The sequence below is a fragment of the Bos indicus x Bos taurus genome, chromosome 22, assembly GCF_003369695.1.
Source record: "Bos indicus x Bos taurus breed Angus x Brahman F1 hybrid chromosome 22, Bos_hybrid_MaternalHap_v2.0, whole genome shotgun sequence".
NCBI lineage: Eukaryota > Metazoa > Chordata > Mammalia > Artiodactyla > Bovidae > Bos > Bos indicus x Bos taurus.
This window is the reverse complement of record NC_040097.1, coordinates 12,075,180-12,090,477: the sequence shown is the minus strand read 5'-3', so window position 1 is coordinate 12,090,477 and position 15,298 is coordinate 12,075,180. Positions and strand designations below refer to the sequence as shown.

At 53.0% G+C, this 15,298-nt stretch overlaps 1 protein-coding gene across 1 annotated transcript in view; it reads left to right on the top strand.

Moving 5' to 3' along the window:
* The first annotated feature begins 316 nt into the window (after positions 1-316).
* Positions 317-15,298, top strand: part of POC1A (POC1 centriolar protein A) — a 101,122-nt gene continuing 86,140 nt past the window's right edge. The window contains exon 1 of the mRNA XM_027523014.1: positions 317-335. The gene's annotated coding sequence lies outside the window, so the exon portion shown is untranslated. The remainder of the gene's footprint in view (positions 336-15,298) is intronic.

Below are 15,298 nucleotides of genomic sequence, written 5' to 3'. Positions count from 1 at the left end.
GTTCTAACCTCAGCTCGATCTTGTTTGGTCTCAGGTAGGCCACAACCTCTCTAAGGCTCTGTTCCTCCTTGTAAAGCTCTCCCAGCCTTGCCACTTGTGTTTGGCAGAGGGTCAGGTGAAGTCATGGATTTCAGAGGCCAATTGTTTAAACCAACAAGTTTCCAGCCCTCTGGGAATTTCCTGTTTAATAGAAGGAAAGGTTAGGAAACAGAAGACTCCCACAGAAAGTGAAATAGAATGTTGTAAATAATTCCAGATGGAGGAAAAGGCTATTACTCCAACAGGCACTGGAGGAGAGGGGAATCCCAGCCACAAGGAAGGCTTCCAGAAGAAAGGTACTGGCTGGAGGGGTGGGTGTCTATGGGACTGCAAGACTGGTAGGTGAGGCATAGAGTAGGTAAACCCAGCTCTGTCCTGGAGGGCAGTGTGAGTCAGCTTGAATAGCTGGGCTGCAGGAATGCAGCTAGGTAGTTAGATGAGAAAGGCCACAACGAGCCAAATAGCTTCCCGGTATGGGACTGAAATAATCAGACCCAGGAATCTGCGTCTTAACCAGGCCTCCCTCCTCATAATGTGGGGATAGGGTAGCTTGAGGCAACATCTTGGGAAATGCTGCACGAGTGGTTTCCAGATTGAGATCTTGGTTTTGTTTTTTTTTTTTTAAGAACTTTATGTATTTACTTTTAAAAGTTTTGATGGCATTAAGTCTTCATTGCAGCATGCAGTCTTAGCTGTCCTGTGTCACGTGGGATCTGAGTTACCCGACCAGGAATTGAACCCATGTCCTCTGCATTAGAAGGCAGATTCTTACTTATTTATTGGCTGTGCTGGGTCTTCATTGCTGCGTGGGCTCTTTCTAGTTGTAGCGTGTCAGGTCTACTCTCTAGTTGTGGTGTGTAGGCTTCTCATTGCAGTGGCTTTTCTTGTTGTATAGCACAGGCTCTAGGGCGTGCAGATTTCAGAAGCTGTACTACATAGGCTCGGTAGTTGCAGCTCCTGGGCGGTGGTGCACGGGCTTAGTTGCTCCAAGGCATGTGGGATCTTCCTAGACCAGGGATGGAACCTACGTCTCTTGCATTGGCAGGCAGATTCTTTACCACTGAGCCACCAGGGAAGCCCTGGAAGGTGGATTCTTAACCACTATACCACCGTGGAAGTCCCTGAGACCTTGCTAGAAGGGCAAAGGCTAAAGCTATTAATTCTAATCTTGAATGTGCTACTTTTTGATTTTGGAGTCTTGGGCAAATTACCCCATGCCCTAAGCCTCAGTTTATGCATCTGTGAAGTGAGAGTGCCCCTCTGTCTCAGTGGGTGGGCCCCATTTTGACAGAGTTGAGATCCCTCTCCTGAGTTCAGCCTTCTTGCTCTCCTTTCCCTCCCTCTGCTTTTTCCTTCCCTCTCTTTTCTCCAACCTCACTGCTGTCTTGCCTCCCTCCTCAGAGCTGTGGTGTAAAGCACTCATCTTACCACCCTGGTCCTGGGCAGGGGAGCCCAAGCCTCCGTAGTTCAGGCAAGGTCAGGCTCCATTCTGGGAATGACGCTAGGACCCAGCCTCCCCGACTCCCCTGTCTGCGTCATCTTCACCGTCAGGGGCCGTTGCACTGTCCGAGGAGCTATTTTTAGCAGGGCCCCTCTATAAGGATCATGAAGCCCAGGGACCTTGAGTAAGCTTCATGCTTTCCTCTGGGCCTCAGTTTCCACATCTGCCAGCCAGGTGAGAAATCTCGCCAGCCTTCCTCTTGAGGAGACCCCAGTGGACGTGGGACAGTCTTGAAGACAGGCAAAACCTTCAGCCTGTGCTACTGATGCTCAGTGTGGCCTTGGCCTTGGGCCTGCAGTGCCCGTTTGGGTATCGGTGCCTATATGAATAATGGTGGGTGAGGGGCCAGCCTTGTAGAGGGGCTAGAGGTTCTGGAAACAGCTCAGCTCTGCCCTGGAGGGTTGGAAACCACGAGCTCCAGGGTTTATAGTGATCGGGCCCAGGAGTTATGTTAGGAATTTGGGGGTTGGCTGGGACAGGAGGGTTCTGAAGCCCCTACCACTTGCCTTGTTCTGGTCCTTCCAGGCTCTGGCTTACCTGGGGCAGGCCTGGGCCTGGGTTTGTGAAGCCATCTGTGGGGCAGGGGGTAGGCTCCTATTGACTAGGGGGAGAAGGGGCCACAGTGGAGCAAAGCCATCAGATGCTCCAGGAGGCAGGTCAGAGTGGTCCACAAGCAACAACTCCCCGCACTCTTGTTGAAAGAGAGCAAGAAACGCCCCCAAAAGCCAACACTTATCTTCCCAGAGAGCCCCAGAGGACCCCAGAATCTAACCTTCCAGCCTAGCACCCACAAACTGTGGCCCAGACAAGTTCTGTTTGACCTACACAGTGCTTATAAAAATGTGAGTTAGTTGGCAAGATGTAGCAACCTGGAGATTTTTAAACTGAAACTCGGATTTTTAGCTTCTCTTGAGCACCCTGCAGGCCTGGAACCCCTGGGCTGGCCCAGGCAGGACCTGCTGTCTCCACTTTTCCACCAGCACTCCCTCCAGTGGGTTCCTAACCCTGAGGATGTGTGATGTCCAAGAAGTGACAGCTGTCTGACCTTGCAGACATCTGAGTGTGTGTCTGTAGCCCTAACCCATTTTAGAGCCCAGGTCACTAAGACCCAGAGAGGGGAGAGGACTTGCTCAGGGCCGCACAGCAGATGAGGTTTGGGTTGCAAAGGGAACCACATGTAATGGTTCCCGGCTCTCTAGCCCACATGCTGGGCTCTTTTGCCCTCAGCCTCTGGAGGAGGGTCTGGGGTGGGGGCCCAGGGGAAGGATCGGACTGGTCCAGAGGTGGTTCCCCAGAGCTTGTCCTCAGCTCCCAGCCCCAGCCTGAAGGTCAGGCCTGAGCAGGCCCCCTGAGGTGATGGAGCAGTGATGGGGTGATGACATAGGGTGGAGTGAAGGGACCCGACTGATCCCACCTCCTCTGGCCACTGCTGGATGCACAGTGCAAAGGAGCCTCTCTCCCTGCCCTGAGCTGCTGAGGACACACCTTAGGAAAGGGACCGTTACAGACGGTGACCAGCGTGGACAGGGCAGGGACGGATGATGGCGGGAAGGACGGGACCCACCTGGGAGTTGGGACCTGGCAACAGGGAGATACTGCTCTGATGGAACAGCCAGGCTGAGGGTCTCGCAGAGAAGGCTGGAGGAGCCTAGTGTGGAGGAGGGAATTGGGGGGCGAGGGAGGCTAGAGGCAAGAGGGAGACAAGGGAGGTATGTGGGGTGGGGGTCATCCCACTGTTACCAGCTGTGTGATTATCAGCCAAGGCAAGGACTTTCATTTCTCCCTGGCTGTGCAGGCATTTAAAGGCCTTATTTTGCTGCATTCTGACCAGAAGAGGGAGGAGCTGGGACAATGGAGGGAGGAGGAGAGAGTGAGTAAGCAAGGCTGAGAGCAGTGGGCCTGGGTGGACTGGGCAGTAAGAAGGCTGGGAGGATGGCACTACCATGAACAAGTAGCAGCTCTGTTCAGATGTAGGCCCTGGTCCCCACGAAGAAGCCGTCTAGGCCATGTAGTGATTAGCCACATACACTGGACAGAAATTCAGGATGGTGAAGGAACTCGCCCAGGTTACACAGCCAGCAGGTGGAGAACAGGGCTGACCTGCTGGCCTCTGATCCAGTGCCCCACCCCAGGGAGATTAAGGGAGCTGGGAGGAACGAGGCTGGGACTACGTCTAAGGGTTTCAGCTCTCCGCGGAAGCCTTTCTCTACTTCTGGGTGTTGGTCCGGTTTGGTTGGGCAGATGGGAGTGCCCAGCCAAGGAGACGGCCCAGCCTGACCCTTAGAGGAAATCATCCACTTCCAGAAACCTCTGGGCAGCCAGCCACAGGCTCAGGAGGCGAGACTTCATTCTGACCCCACGCACCGGTGACACCTGCTCCTTCTCTGTCCCCTGCACGTGGGTCAGAGGCTCTGGACTTGGCTGCCTGGCACTGGGACTTTCAGCCTGCCGGAGGCTGCCTTCCGCCCTGCTCTCCTTGCTCCTTGGAGACCCTGGAAGCTGTAGTTCTCTGCCCTCTACTCTAGAGCCCATCTCTGATGGGCAGAAGCAATACTCCTCTCTGCCTCTTCTCCTGTTCCTGCACCATTCCATCCATCCTTTCTCAGGACTAACAGTGATTCCCTAAGACCAACCACCGCCCTACTGAATTGTGGTCCCAGGCAGATCTGTGCCTTTTCCTATTTAACTCTCAGATGTGGGCCGCCTCCTGCAGCTCCGCTCTCAGAGCGAAGGCAGACTCTTTGTTTGTGTTCCACTCCCAGCTCCATCCCTCCATGGGTTCCTTAGCCTTAAGCAATTGCCACAGCCTCTCTGAGATTCATTTTCCTCATGCACAGAAGGAAGTAATACATTATATGGTGGTTAAATGTTATGTATCAGCTTGGCTAGGTGATATTGCTTGTTTGTTTAAACGCCAATCTAGATGTGGCTGTGACGTACATATGATTGTACATATGATTAATGTCTGCAATAGGCTGACTGTATGGGAGGTTGTCCACAGTAACATGACTGGGCCTAACGCAGTCAGTGAAGGCTTTGAGAGGAAAACCCGAGGTTTCCTGGAGCTGGACTTCTGTTGCAAGCAGTAATATAGAAACTCTGCCTGAGTTTCCAGCCTCCTGGCCTGCCCTCCAGATTTCAGTTCTGCTAGCCACCACAGTCATGTGAGTCAGTTCCTTAAAATAAACCTCTCTTTCTCTCCCTCTCCATCTATGCTAAATATGTATCTTAGTGGTTCTCCAAGGCTGACATGAGGACTCCCTGAAACACCACCCCCACCTGGAAACAGCATACAGTTAGTGTGAGCTACGGACGAGGGAATCGAGGCGTGGAGAGGTGACTTGTCCAGAGTTTCAGAGCTGGAGTCAGGAATCGAGCCAGGCCTGTCTTCCCAGCTCTCTCAATGTGTTCTTGCCTTGTCACCCATCTCCTTGCCGTGACCCTCAAGTCAAGGTGCCCAAGGGGCCTCCGGTGACTCCCTCTCTCCTGGGGTTCCCTTTGGGTTTAATTAGAGCCCTCAAGTCCAAGTTGGGGGTGAGGCCAGAGGCATTGTTGGGGCCTGACTGGTACTGAGTTAACTGATTCTTGGGCAAGACTAGCAGTCTTGTGACATGTCAGCCATCACCAGTCTTCGAACTGTGGTGGCCCTGCTGTGGCTTTTAGAGTCGTTATGAGTGAAATCAACCAGGGGTGATGGCTAAATACCCACCCCTTCACCTTGGGGAAGACTTCTCTGCCCCACTCCCTACTCTGCACACCTTGCAAGCTCATCTCTTTGCAGCATAGACCTGGGTTAGCAGCACAGAGCCCCACAGAGGCCTGATGGGGTGGGGTAGTATGGGCCCTGCACCCCCTGGGCTCAGGGACAGCCCCATCTCTCTGCAGCTCTTGTCATTCTCAGGAACACAGCCCTCTGTGGCCAGGCCTGCTTCCCATTTTTTCAAGAAAAGCCTCATATCTAGATTTTGACATGAACACTCTGAATTCTTGTCTTTTTTTCTTAATAGCAAAACCCTATTTATTTGAATAGATAATATTTGCATATGCCCTAAGTGCAAATAGCATGGTTCAGGGTAAACAATGCAAATTCCCCTCATCCAGATCTTTCCGCAGACACTGCTACTGCTCCTAGGTTCTCATGGGTCCTTCCAGAAAGATGCCACTCATTTATTCAACATTTATCAGTCGATCATCTACTACGTGTCCAGTGCTGCACTTACAGAACATAGTCCTTTTTGCTCTTTGTACCTAACACTAATAGCTTGGAGAGAGCCCTGTCAGTGACCAGGGAGTGCCCGTCCTTTTCCACAACTGCGTAATAATACTCCACCGCACTGTTGCTCATTGTTCACCCACATAGCCCTTAACCGATTGTTGGGTGGTTTCCAGTAGGTTGCACCGTCAGACATCCTCATATGGGGTGAGGACGTCTGTGGGATATTTAGAAATGAAATCACGAGGTCAAAGGTGAAATAGAAGGTTGAAAATCTTTGTTTTTTGTTAAAGTTTTAAATTTTATATTGTTGATTCACAATGCTGTGTTAGTTTTAGGTGCACAGCAAAGTGAGTTAGTTATACATATATATATTATTCTTTTTCAGATTCTTTTCTCATGTAAGTTATTACGGAGTGTTGAATAGAGTTCCCTGTGTTCTACATCAGGTCCTTGTTGATTATTACATTAATTAATATATAATAATGTATTATTATATTAATGTATATATGTTAATCCCAACCCCCTAACTTATCCCTCCTCCTCTTTCCCCTTTGGTAACCATAAATTTGTTTTCTTTCTTTTTTTTATAATTTTATCTATTTAGTTTTGGCTGTGCTGGACCTTCGTTGCTGTGCGTGGGCTTTCTTTAGTCGTGATGCGCGGGCTTCTCATTGTAGTGGCTTCTCTGTTGCAGAAATAGGCTTTAAGGGGTGTGAGTGTCAGCAGTTGCGGTTCCTGGGCTCTAGAGCACAGGCTCAATACTTGTGGCACTTGGGCTAAGTTGCTCTGCAGCATGTGAGATCTTCCCAGACCGGGGACTGAACCCGAGTCCCCTGCGTTAGCCGTGGCTTCTTTACCACTGAGCCGCCAGGGAAGCCCTCATATGTTTGTTTTCTAAGTCTATGAGTCTGTTTCTGTTTTGTGAATTAGTTTATTTGTATTGATTTTTTTTAGATTTCACTTAAAAGTGTTATGATATTTGTCTTTTTCTGTTTGACTTCACTTAGTATGATAATCTGTAGGTGCATCCATGTTGCTGCAAACAGCACTATTTCATTTTTTATGGCAGAGTAATATTCCATTGTACCACAGATACGTATGTAGTATACACATAGATATGTACCACAGTTTATTTCCACTCATCTGTTGATGGACATTTAGGTTGCTTCCATGTTTTGGCTACTGTAAATAGTACTGCAGTGAACATTAGGGTGCGTGTATTTGATAGTTTTCTCTGGATATATGCCCAGGAGTGGGATTGTTAGGTCAAATGGTAGCTCTATGTTTCATTTTTTAAGGAGGCTCTATACTGTTCTCCATAGTGGGTACACCAATTTACACTCCTACTAATAGTGTAGGATGGTTCCCTTTGCTCCACACCCTCTCCAGCATTTATTGTCTATGCTGCTGCTAAGTCGCTTCAGTCATATCCTAATCTCTGCGACCCCATAGACAGCAGCCCACCAGGCTTCCCCGTCCCTGGGATTCTCCAGGCAAGAACACTGGAGTGGGTTGCCATTTCCTTCTCCAGTGCATGAAAGTGAAAAGTGAAAGTGAAGTCACTCAGTCGTGTCCGACTCCTAGCGACCCCGTGGACTGCAGCCCACCAGGCTCTTCCGTCCATGGGATTTTCCAGGCAAGAGAAGGTCAAAATCTTTGATTCCAACTTTGCTTTTTCTCTCACATAGAATTGTATGCCCTGTTATAAACAACCTCAGATTCTTGATGGAACGAGGTAGTTTTCAGGAAATAGATAAATAGGTTTACTTATTCAGTAAATACTTATCATGCACCTCTTGTTTATTGGGCATTGAGCCGGGTTCCAGGGAGGCAGCCCAGCTCTCATGGAGCGGACAGTCCAGCAGGGAAGACAGATGTAAACACAAGCCCATCCAGACACATGGTCATGTGAGAGTGAGAGCTCACGTGGGTGGTCTGAGTGGCCAGAACAGGGGCTGCTTTATCTGGGGATTTGGAAAAGCCTCATGAGGATGGGACATTCCGTGTAAGTCCTGAAGAATGAGAAGAGCCAACCAGGTGATGGTTGGGGTGGAGCAGGCCGGACGGGGACCCACGATCTTGGTTGTCTCCAGCTCTAGTCACTACGCTTCATGATATTGTTGTTCAGTTGCTAAGCCGTGTCCGACTATTTGCGACCCGAAGGACTGCAGCACGCTAGGCTTCCCTGTCCTTCACCATCTCTCGGAGCTTGCTCAAACTTCTGCCCGTTGAGTTGGTGATGCCATCCAACCATCTCATTCTGTGTCACCCGCTTCTCCTCCTGCCTTCAGTCTTTCCCAGCATCAGGGTCTTTTCCAGTGAGTCGACTCTTCCATCATGACATGGGGAGTTGAAAATATCACCTGTTGTGCCAGGCACCAAGGATGTGTTGGATACGTCTCATCGTATTACTGTTATTATAGTAAAATGTGAATGAGAAGGCATGGATGAGAAGTTGGGGCTAGTAGGCAGTGCTCAGAAGATGGGCTTGGACTCTTTAAGCCTTTGAGGACCCTGAGGAAGGTGGATGGGGAGGAGCTAGAAGGCCTCCAAGCCCTCGCTGAAGTCATAGAGGTGGGGTTGCTGGTGGGATGGGGCATGGGGGGCAGCAGAGGTCATCCAGGCCCCAACTGAGAGGGTCCCCAGAGCTGGCTGAGAGGTGGACCTTTTCCCACGGGGTCTGGGGTTGGGGGACAGCTGTGAAGCCTTGGGGTCAATCCTAGGTGAGACACACCCTGGTGTTCAGGCAGCATGAAGTGCCAGACCCAAGCAGGGGATCCCGGGGTCGGAGGAGGGCAGTCTTCACATCTACCCAATCTCCAGATCCCCTCTGGCTTGATGCTGAGGCCTGGTTGTGACACCAGCTCAGCACTTCCCTCTAGCTAACGGCCACCATCCCACCCAGCCCCTGAGTTCCTCTTTTCTGAGCCCCTACTTCAAGGTCCATTGGGACTTTGCCTTCATTGCTTTGACTTGGGCGGTCTAGGGGGGCTAGAGGGGCTCAGCAGAGCTGTTGGCTCAGAGGAGGTTCTCCGTGAACATGTGACGAGTGAACGAATGAGTGAATGAATGAATGGAGTGGGTAAACAGGCAAATCTTCTCTGTGGGCTCTGTGAGTGCATGTGTATGGTGAGTTCTCAGGCCCCAGAACTGGGGGCAGTTTGTGGGCAGGTTGTGTCACCAAAGAGGCAAATGTGAAAAGTGGGAAGCTGATGGCTGGGCAGGAGAATCTGAACAAGGTCATTACCAGGCACCCGGTCGCTCAGGCATTTGTGCGAGTCTGCCCCTGGGGAGATCTGCAGGCACCCTGCTGTCACACCCCTTCTTGTCCACACACGGGCTCACGGGCCCCTCCCTGGGGTCCACGCCATCCTCTGTGCTCACCCTGGGCTGGCCGTGTCTGATCCTGGTCTGTAGACCATGAGAGTGGTCAGGAAACCAGCTGAGGCCCCGTGGAGCTGTGCTGGGTAGGCAGCTTCAGGACAGATGGGCACAGGGCAGGTGGTGTGTCTCCCCATCCCAGGCCCTGAGCCTTTCTCCTGGCCCTTGTCCCACTGGCCAGCACATCAGGTAACCATGGCTCTGCGTGGGAGGGCTCCCACATTATGTCTGAGTAACTACATTTAAAAAGTAGTTTTTCCATATCCTGCTCATGTCTTAGCAGACAGGAAGCTGCTGGCAGCTCTGAAGTCACAGTTTAGGTTTGGGAATTTTCAGGGCCAGAGCAGCCTGGTGGTCATTCACAGGTGTACACACCGGATGTCTCTCAAATGCATACTTGGTCCAGGACCCACAGGTGCCAGAGTCACTAACAGCCCCTCATGCACAGCCACATGCCCAGCCACTGTAGTCATGGCCAGCACACTCACACTAGCAGCCATGTGTAGCTGCAGAGTCACATTTGCTGCAGGCAGACATGCAGGGACGGGCCGCTGCGCGCCACGGCTGTGCGCGGTGTGCACTGTCACACACGCGGCGGCCCGGCGGTGTGGCGCCACAGGGTTGTGCACTGCTGCTTCGCCTCTCCCTCTCACTGCCCCCCACTGAGTGCCCACTAGCTCCCCGGAATGCGACATCACTGTCCTTCCCCCACCTGCCTTTCTGGTGAGGTCAGGGCTGTGAGGTCAGTGTGCGCCCCCTTGGCAGCTTGGGAAAGGACGGTGGGTTTGTAAAAATCACCCGAGTCCAGTCAGGGTCATCTTGGGACATTCGTGCACTTTGCAGAGTGTGTGGGTATTATTAGGCACCGGCAGGAGTCCAGAGAGGATACATCAAAGTACGCCACAGAGGAGGCACTGGTCAGTGTTCGGGCTGTTAAACAGGTGTTCTCTGAAAAAAATGTTCTGTGGTCACATAGGTTAGGAATGTGCATTATATAATTCAGCCGGGCTGAACAAAGGTGAACTGCTTTCTTGTTTGTAGGTTTTGGCAGAGCTGCCAGAGCTCCCAGGAATGGAGTGGGGTGGGTGGGGAGGCCATAGCGTGGGTCTCGTGGCCACCCACACTGCCTTCTCAGGGCCTCAGGTGGGCTGGAGGCACCTGGGTAAGGCTGCTTGGCAACACCAGCAATCCCTGGACCCTTCTGTGCCCACCGTGGGGCTGTGGATTCAGCCGCGTGCCCTAGAGTCTGCATTGCTGCCAGTTCTCAGGTGTTGCTGGGGCCACACGTGGAAAACTGCAGACCTCAGAGGAGGCAGAGGGAGCTTTTCAAGGCAAAACTTGCCTGGGGCTGTGCCTCTGCTCAGAGCTCCCCCCTACTCAGTGGAAGGCACGTCCTCACGGTCTGCAAGGCCCACCCACCAGATGACCCCCCAGCTAGTTATTCTGTCCCTTAAGCCCACCCAGTGAATCCCCACCTCGGGCCTTTGTGTTGCTGCCCCTTCTGCCCTGAAACGCTCCTTCCTCAGATCTTGGGGGGACCAGCCCTCCCCGCCATCCCTTCCTTCTCGCTCCTCCAACCCCGTGCTTGCACACCATGTTCTTCCACGAGGCCTGCCACGACCCGCGACAGCACCTGCGGCCCTCTGCGTCCACGCCTGGAGGCCAAGGCCATGCCGTCGTGTTCTTGGCCCTGTTCCCAGCACCAAACGTGGTGCTGGGGAAGGGGAGGGTCAGAAGGGGAGGAACAGAGCTGGAGGGGGCCAGCAGGGCTAGAACCCCTCTGTCAGCCAGGCCTGAGCAACTGGAGCCCCCACACAGGAGGACCCCAGGTGGGGCTCTCTGGTCCGATGCCAGGTCTGCTGCCCTGGGTGGGCGGTGAGGAGAGGACAAGTGCTCAGGCCAGGGCAGTGGGGAATGGCCCTGGGGGCAGCCAGGTTCTGTCACCAGCAACATGTTCCTTATCAGCACTGACCTGTGTCCTCTCCTTGGAGCACTCGGCATCCTGACATATCTCCCCAGGGGTCATGGCAGTGTGGATAAACTCTGCTCACCTGCAGCTAACAGTGGTGTGGGTGAGGTTGGAGGGTGTCCTGTGGCAGAAACCAGAAGGTTCTGGGGAGCTGGGGCCAGGCTTGTTTTCCCCGACACACCCTCTACTGGGTCTGGCCTGCCCTAGGGGTGTGGCCAGACTGAAGAGGGCAGCCGGCAGAAGAGGAGTTAGCCCGGCCTGACTGCCGGGTGCAGGTGACTGATGGGGAGAGGCTGGGGGGGCAGAGCCCCTCTGACCTAGTCCTCTGTGGGGTCTGTGGGGTGGCTGCCCGGCGTCCCTGGGGCCTGATCGTGTCCTGCCTCCTTCCTGAAGCAGCTGTGTGTGCTGGCTGTACCCTGTAGCCCTCCCCCAGCATGTCAAGGCTGCAGGTTGAAGCAGCCTTGGGTGTCGGGATAGTCCGTGAAATTGCTCATGATGTCAGTGGTGGCCTTGCTCAGGGCTCTCAAGGAATCCTCTGACAAGCAAGGCTTTTTAAATTTATTACTTGATATTTATTATTGTTTCTGGCTGCACTGCACAGCATTTGGGGTCTTAGTTCCGTGACCAGGGATGGAACCCATGCTGCCTGCAGTGGAAGCACAGAGTCTTCGGCACTGGACCACCAGGGAAGTCCCTGACAAGCAAGGCTTTGACTTCAGGGTCCTCCTGCTCAGGGAGCTAGCGTCAGGCCCTGAGGCTTGCTGAGTGGCTGTGCCTGGCAGATGGGTTGCAGGCTGAGGTCCCTGGGTCACCAGCTGTCCTGGGTGTAACTGTGAGCAGTGTCCTGCTTCCCATGTACCTGTGTCTGTCCATACACACACGTGTGCACGTGCAGCAAAGTCTACAGTCTGCGTTCCTGCACTCCCAACCCCCACCCCTGCCTGCCTCCCTCCTTTTTTAATTGACAAAACACCAAATTAATGTCAGGTGTACAGTGTAATGATTCGATATTTGTATGTATTGCAAAACGATCACCACAGTGAGTTGGTTGACATCCATCCCCATACACGGTTACATAAAAATCATCTTCCTTGTGATGAGAACTTTCAAGATCCACTCTCCTAGCTATGTTCAAATATGCAGGATATAGTATTATTACCTATGGTCACCATGCTGTACCTTTCCTCACCATGAATTATTCATTTTATAATTGGAATTTTTTTTCATGGAGCTTACTGTATGCCAGGCCTGTGGTTTAATCCTCCTGCAACCCGATGCCATAGGGTTGCTATGCTATGCTATGCTAAGTCACTTCAGTCGTGTTCGACTCTGTGTGACCCCATAGACGGCAGCCCACCAGGCTCCCCTGTCCCTGGGATTCTCCAGGCAAGAACACCGGAGTGGGTAGCAGGTTGTGTCCCCCCAAAGATATGCTGAAGTCATAACTCACCCATATACCTGTGAATGGAACTTTGCTAGGAAATAGGCTTCCCGAGTAGCTCAGCTGGTAAAGAGTCCGCCTGTAGTGCAGGAGACCCTGGTTCAACTCCTGGCTCTGGAAGATCCACTGGAGAAAGGATAGGCTACCCACTCCAGTATTCTTGGGCTTCCCTGGTGGCTCAGCTGGTAAAGAATCCATCTGCAATATGGGAGACCTGGGTTCGATCCCTGGGGTGGGAAGATCCCCTGGAGAAGGGAACAGTTACCCACTCCAGTGTTCTGGCCTGGAGAATTCCGTGGACTGCACAGTCCATGGTGTCGCAAAGAGTCAGACACGACTGAGCAACTTTCACTTTCAGGGTTGTTAAAAACATAATGAAGTTAAAATGAGGTCCTACTGGATGAGACTGTGCTCTAATCCTACTACTGGTGTCCTTTATAAGAAGGCCAGAGGTACACAGAGAGGAAGGCATGTGAGGAAGGAGGTGGACATTGGAGTTGTGCCCCACAAGAGCTGAGCAACTCCTGAGGCAGAAACAAGGTGGGCGTCCTTCCCTAGAGGCTTTGGGAGGAGCATGGCCCTGCCAGCACCTCGATTTCTGACTTCTAACCTCCAGAAGCAGGAGAGAATAAATTTCTGTTGTTTTTAGCCACTGGGTTTGTGGTGTCTTGTTACAGCCACCTAGGAAAGTAATACATTTAGTTTCTGTTAGGATCTCCATTGTACAGGAGGAAATAAGATTCAGAGATGTTAAGCTGTCGCCTACCGGTACACAGCAAGTCAGTGTTACACCTGGGATTGGAGCCCAGATCTGCACAACTCCAAGCCTGTGAGCTCAGCCTCTGCCTATCGGACTTCCTTTGGCTCCATTCCTTGACCCACTACAGCATCCCACTCCCTGCAGCCTCAGGGGAGACCCCATCCCCTCCCTGTTGGGGGCCTCCAGTGTTCTTCACTAGCTCCTAAAACTCTTCCACGTCCTGGCTTCCCCATGTTCCCATCTGACCTCCTTCCTTCCCTTCCCCAGCAGGCTTCAGGGGTGCCTCTCACCATCCCCGAGACCCTGCATGGCCTCGGTCCTTGGCGCTGCTCTCAACTGTCCGCATGGGAGTTCTGGTACCCCCACAGCCTGGACCCCCATCCTCCTGTGCATCTCTGTGCAGTCATGATCTCCCTGTAGTTGTACACCTTCTTCCTGTTGCTCCCAGGTCTCCATACCAGGACTCTGTCCCCCTTCCATCCCTGCTCAGGATGGACCCTCTGTAGGGGAGCACCAACCATACCCCCTCCCTGGCACCCCAGGCTTCCAACATGCCCCACTGCCCCCAAAGTGGCATTTGAGACCACTGTCCAAGCTCCTGTGGACCATGAGGTTCAGACAGAGGAGGCCCCAATTGCCTTCTCTGCAGAGGGCCTCCCCCATCTCCCTGCCCCCAGCCCGCTTTGACCCTCAGCCTCTACCCTGGCCCAAGGGCGGAAGCCGCCACTGCCCAAAGCAGGTCCCGGTCTGTTCAGCCAAAGTTGGAGGCCCAGCATGATTTGTCAAATCCTGAGCCAGCCTGTTCAGGGAAGGGAAGGAGGGCAAGGCCAGAGCTCCTTTGATGTTGTGATGACCTTCTGTTGGTCCAGCAGAGGTTTGCACAAGGAGGGGTCGCTGGAGTCCGTGTGTCCATGTGATGTAACGGGGCATCAGCTTGTACGCCAGTACATCGGCATGTGATGTAACAGCTGTTGTTGGTGCTCTACCTGCTCCCTCCCACTTACCGTTTGGGGTACACAAGCCTGAGCTCTTACTGCCAGAGACCCCTGCTGAGGGCTTTCTGTGTCCCAGAAACCCCTAGGCCTGGTGTAGAACTGACTGAAGGTGCCAGGCTGTTAAGTGTGGGTGGATAGGCCCTCACCCCAGGTAAGGTGACCCTGAGGAATGTCCTGTGCTCGGTCTGGGCTCTCTAGCGACGTCAGGCTCCAGTCACCCAAGGTAGTAACTTGCTTAATAATACCCTTCGTGGCTCCCCCTCCTCTGTCTCACGCTCACACTCCCTACTGGTGTTCTCTCAAACACATGAATTAGCCTTAATCCTTTCTTAGCTTCTGGAAGAACCCAAACCAAGATATACAGGTGCATGTGTCAAAGTTATCTCGTAAGCGTGCAGGCAAGTGCAGCAGACACACAATCACATGCAAGAACCCAGAGGCACAGGTTGCACACATTCACACACCTGCATCCATTCCACGTGCTCTCGAGAGGGGCCTGGATAAACTGACAGGACCCTCCATCTAGAAGCACTTGGATCTGCATCCTGCTTGGCTTTCAGATCCCCACCCCTGCCTTGTCCTGGAAGCCTTCTCCCCATCCTGCCAACAGAGGGACACCCTCAGTGCTGGGCCGGGACCCCTAAAAGGACTTTCAGAGGGCTCAGCCTGCTTGGTGGCCCTTTCCCTGTCTGATTCCCCTGGAGCAGAGGCTAGTTCATCTCCTGCCACCCCCACTGAGGGGATGCAGGGGCAGCGATATACCTGACCCTCCATAATGCCCAGGGGCCATGGAACAGAGTGGGGCATGCAGCTGGCATTCCACAGATGCTTGTGGAATAGAACTGTCTGCTCCCACCACTATAGCAAGCCCTTCTCTGAGCCTCAGCATCACAGGGACCCCTGGGAGGGATTTCCTAGTGTTCCTCGGGCCCAGTGGTTCCAGGCAGTGAGTTGTCCAAAAATTTCGGCGACTATTCCCTGTGCCAAGCCAGGGCT